The sequence below is a fragment of the Tupaia chinensis genome, unplaced genomic scaffold (genome assembly GCF_000334495.1).
Source record: "Tupaia chinensis unplaced genomic scaffold, TupChi_1.0 Scaffold139072_1, whole genome shotgun sequence".
In the NCBI taxonomy this organism is placed as follows: domain Eukaryota; kingdom Metazoa; phylum Chordata; class Mammalia; order Scandentia; family Tupaiidae; genus Tupaia; species Tupaia belangeri.
The window spans coordinates 852,851-858,260 of record NW_006198962.1 but is presented as its reverse complement, the minus strand read 5'-3'; the positions used below and the strand labels follow the sequence as shown (position 1 = coordinate 858,260).

Sequence of the window (5,410 nt, the reverse complement as noted above, 5' to 3'; positions counted from 1 at the left end):
TCCCCCCGTGATGCAGCTTTGCCCCAGCTGGGGCTGTGCGCCCCCCCACCCCCCCAGACACTAGGGCACCCGCATTCACGGCAGCACAACGCACAATAGCCAAGAGAGGGAAACAACCCAAACAGCCATGGACACACGAATGGAGAAGCCCTTGTGCTCTGTCCATACAGGAGCGTATTAGTCAGCCTTGAAGAGGAAGGAAGTTCTGACACGTGATGCGCGCTGGACAGGGATAAACCTGGACGACCTGGGCAGAGTGAACTACGCCAGTCATGAAAAGACAAGCACCGACAGAGTCCACTCATGGGAGCTATGGCAAGGAGTCGGACTCCCAGAAAGTATAATGGTGGTTGCCAGGAGTTAGGGGAAAGGGAATGGCGAGCTGCCATTCGATGGGTACAGGAGCCTTCCTTATCCCTGAGGAATGTGCCCTAAGACCTGGCAGGGCACTACTAAATTCCATCTATGGGGGGGGGGGTCTTTAAAAAGTTGATGGATGATGCCAATTCCTCCAATTCTCCATCCTACCAGGATCCTGGGCATGCGTATATATTCATAGCTCATTGCTGCAAGAGGCAGGATTTGAACCCCAGGAAGCCATGTGGGATCTAGCTTACTCTGCACAGTGCCTAGCCATTGTGCTAGGGGGCTGCCCTATACTTCAGTGTTAGTAAATTATGGAAACAATTTGAGGAAAGGTCTCTCCAAATTTAGGAGCACATTTGCTTATAAATACCAGATCATGCTGATGTTCAGGGAAAGAAACTCAAATGATAACATAATTGTCTGTAAAATATTAGAATGAGCCATGGAAGGAAAGCTGCAGTAAACCAGAAAGGACATGGTGAAGTACAGGAAAATGGTAAGTTGATGGGAAAATGTAGATGAAAATTGTATGCATGTGTTGCAATCTTTTTGTATAGAATAAACTTTAATCCCATCCCCACAAACTTAAAAAAATCAATATTTATTCTGTGAGTAAGAAAGAGAGAGAGAGTCAGACAGAGATACAGCACCTCTGTCTGGTCCTGATGCCGCGATCCACCCCCAGTCTCAGCTGGACCAGATCATGGCACGTGCGTTCCCAGTGTGCTCAGGGAGGCCTCCAGACATGAACTGGCAACCTTCCCATATGGGTCAGCCTCCAAGAAATCACGTGTAACTGCTGCACCATCATCTTGGAACACCCCTCATGTACGTGTGTCTACACACACATACCATGATGCGTTTGCTTCATTAAAAAGGTTAATAAACCACGGTGAAAGATGAACTACAGTCATCCATAATAGGACAATGGTAACAATACACTGGATAAACGTTAAGTGAATGTGCCTATTCTTCCTCTAAGCACCCCACTGTACTGTCCTGGCCCTTCCTGTGGTGACGAGATGATGATGAACTATCTGCACGACAGATGAAGCAAGGTGGGAAACAGAGCATTTGGATACCATGTCGGCTCCCACTGACCTGCCAATGGTGTTCTGGGCGGCAGCTGAGTAATTTAAACTATGGAATGTGAAGCCCTGGAGATGGGGCCTACTTTATAGCTTCAATTTTGCAAGGGAGGTAACACAAACATGGTGAGTCTGGACCAACACTCTCAAACTACATTTGAGATGGTAAATGTAATGTTGGATGTATTTTTCCACAATTAAAAATAATAAAAAATGAAAAGTTGCCATTCTTGGACCCAACGGGAATCGAATCTCTTCTTCCTGAACTATTCAGGGGGCCCAGGAAGCCCCAGTCTTGTGGACTCACGTGTGCGTGGCCCTTCAAATGAGACTCAGTGCTGCTTGGTAGAAGCTGGCATTTGCCCCAAATGCCTCATGGGTTTTGTCCAGTGAACACTATAACAGGTGAAAAGGGTCTGTGGATGAGAGCATTTTTGTGAGAGCAAGTGTTTTTTAATGTCCTTTAAATGAACACTGTGCTAAACAAGTGAAAATAACAGAAGGGGCTTTGCGTGTCCTCATCAGAACTGTGGATTAATTGATATACCATGTTTGCTGGTATTGAATTAATTGGAGTAGATTCACGTGCTGACCCTCTGTCAACTCAGATACTCCTGCACCGCTGCCACCTCTCCAGTCTTCAGCACCTCTCCAAGGCCACCCCCTCCTCCTCTGAAAACCACGAAACTCACTTGTCATACAACTAAGCTAACCACGCATGGGGTGATGAATCCAATGCAGTTACGCAAGTAGCAGAGCAGTCAAGTTCAAAGTCAGAGCAGAAACAAGGCCAAGTATTCTGTGCTTCCACGGCTGAGGGTCTTGCTGACTGATTCCTGCCCACAGCTCCAGGGCCTTCCGGGGAACATGGCCTCTGCCGTCTACTGGGAGGCTGGCCCTGTCCTGTACAGACTCCACAAAGGGATGTGAGCCTGGAGCTGCCGTTGCTCCCTGGTCTTTGCTCAGCATTCCCGATCCTTCGTGTTTAAATGCACCCCAGGGGGCTGGCCATGTAGCCTAATGGTAATGGAGCTGGATCCCATGTAGCTGACTGTTGTTTGAATCCCAGTTAGTGAGTGTGTGCACCCCCTGGCAACTGAAAATAAATAAATGCACCTCTGAAAGCCTCACATGTATGGTATGTCTTCAATTGGTTTATGAGAATTTTATTTTTAAAGAGAGATTTTTGCTATTCAGCATGTGTGCTCGCCAGAGAGACAGAGAAAGAGAGACAGAGAGTGAGAAATCACCCGCTGGGGATGGCCACACTACAATCCTTTCTTTTCTCAGGACCTCAGGTACACAGGTACACACACCCATCATGAGTTTTAAGCCGCAGGGTCCAGTGACTATGCCAAATATTTTAACCATGTTTTAAAACATGGTTGACTACATGGGAGTCCAGAGACATAACCCTTATGCCGTCTGCTGGTCCTTGTTTTTGACAGTTTTGATAGTTTGACCGAATGATCCATTAGCTTTCCTGGGAGGTTGGCCACGAGGGAAACGCACTCTGGAACCATTTTACTTTTTACTTCTTTTACCATCTGACCCTGATTTTAAAGGAAGACCTTCCCTGTGGACCAGGAAATGATATCCTGATATAAAAACACGAGCACTCACATGGCAGGAAGGAAATCAGAGTTGTGAACTACAAAAGGCTTGATGGCATGCTGGAAAGTTTATTTTTACTGTTCACAAATCCCCCTCTACTCTTTCCGTGACACTTCAGGTTTGGCACAGCGACCGAGAGAGGCATGTGACCATCGTCATGTAGAATAAGACAGGACAGAGATGCAGCCGGGACTACCTTCAGAACACGCTGGCCCAGCTCCTCGGACCAGTGCCTTACCCCACAGAATGGGGTAATTTAATTTCTTAAACAGAAGACTTTTACTAACAGGTGCTTGCAGTTTGTTGACTTTTTGAAAAAAGTTAAGTTGTAAACTTTTATTACAAATTTAATATAAACTTCTATTTTTTAAGAGAAATTTTTGCTCTGGGGCATGTACAATCACCAGAGACACAGAGTGAAAGAGAGTGAGAAATGACCCCCCAGGGGATGGTCATGTTGCAATCCCTTCTCCTCTTGGGATTTTGGGCACACACACACACCCGGCATGTTTTAAGCAGTCAGGTCTGGAACTCGAACCACAGTTGACCATGCGAATCCAGCACCTCAACCACTACGCCATCTGCTGGCCTCCAAAACAAACTTAAAAACAATCTCAACTGGACTGCCATATGAAACCATTTAAAACTCTTTAAAGCTGTACTGAGGATAAACAAAATAATAATAAAAAAAAACACACATCTGTCATTACTAATAAAAACACATTTCATTAAAAATAAAAACCCCCTCCTACATAGATAATGAAAACATGCTAGTTATTTGGTCAATGGGCAAAAAGCAAGAACTTCAGGTCTTCAGCTCTAATATCTATTTTTTTTAAGAATTTTATTATTATTATTATATTTTAATTTGACCAGAGAGAAACAGAGGGAAGGAAAGAAAGCGTGCAGAACTGAGAAAGCAAGCCGTTAGGTCCGGGACTCGAACTGTGGTCAACTACGTGGGAGTCCAGCACCTTAACTACCATGCCACCTGCCAGCCCCTTTCGTTCATTTCTCATGGCTGGAATTTCCACATCCCCTTCTTGTTGGCTGACTAAACTGGATGATGGTAGAGGTAAGTTGGCATTTATTCAGTCCCCTTTGTTCAGTTTCAGGAATGGGCAGGTTCTTAACTGGTAGATCATCTGCTTCTGTCTCTGCCATCTTGTGGTTTAGGGTTCTCTGGCATCTGCACCGATAACTGAAGTTGTGGCAGTACTGATGTGGAGGTGCTTACTGCATCCCATCTCGTTTTTCCTCATCCTCTTCATTACCGTCCTCTCTGGACTGTCTTTGCCGGGAGGGCCTCTGCAAAATTGTGGTCGGTAACCCTGATACGTATCCTGCCTTCCTCGTCTCTCTTGTCTCCGGCACCCTGGTTGTCAGCACCCTCCATCACTTCTCCCTGTGTAGGAGGACCGGAACACTGGGTCCATGCCCACAGGGTCCGCATGGAGTAAAGGGGAGCCTTCGCCTGCAGTTGGGCCTCTGCCCATCGGGAGTGCTCTCTGATCCCTCATTCTTCTCCTCACTCTCACTGTTCTGCTGATTTTGCTAATAACTGGGTGGACGACCCGCAGGACATGGGTAGCGTCTATAATGCTTCTTACACTGGAACATTTTGTCGTCCCCAAAACCTTCACTGTAATGGACAGGTGCAGCCAATGTGAGGCCATCCAGGCCCCTGCTGGGGCTGGCCGTGCTGTGGGCAGGACAGTGGAGGAGGCCGTGGCCACTGCTGGGTCTCGGCCTTGGTGTTCTTGGTTACGGCAGTGGTGACGAGGTAGCTTCTCCCAGGGTGTGTCAGTAACCAGGCCAGAGGTGGAAACCTGATGCCAATCTTTCTCCATCCTTGGACACACTGTCGTCTTCATCTACTGAGATCCTAGGATAGCTTACAAGTCAGCAACTGATCTACCAGCCTGGTTGCCCTCACCCCTGCTGCCCTCTGACTCCAGGCAACCAGAATTACTTTGCCAAAACCCAGATCCAATCCCTTTACTTATTTGCTCAAAACCCTTCCCCATCTTGCCCCTGGGAAGGGCACACGAAGCCCTTCACACCTGCCCTTACCTCCCTCACCATGGTCTTAAAAAACCTCGCCCTCCATCTATCAGCTCCTGTCCTTTGACAGTCCATACAGAGACCCGCCCTGCCCTCCAGTCTGCCCATCCACACAGAGATGCACCCCCTAGCTTTATCCCCTGGGGAACGTTACAAGGCGATCCTGGGTGGGGCAGAGGCTGTGCTTCTAACAAGCCCCCAGGGGGCACTGTTGCTGCGGCTGGTCTCCAGATCCCACCCAGGGAAGTGGCACAGAAGGCACTCCACTAACTGCACCG

The 5,410-nt window shown here is 47.7% G+C and overlaps 1 protein-coding gene across 5 annotated transcripts in view; it reads right to left on the bottom strand.

Moving 5' to 3' along the window:
• Positions 1–5,410, bottom strand: part of GRB10 (growth factor receptor bound protein 10) — a 203,241-nt gene that overhangs the window by 66,107 nt on the left and 131,724 nt on the right. The gene's annotated exons all lie outside the window — the stretch shown is intronic.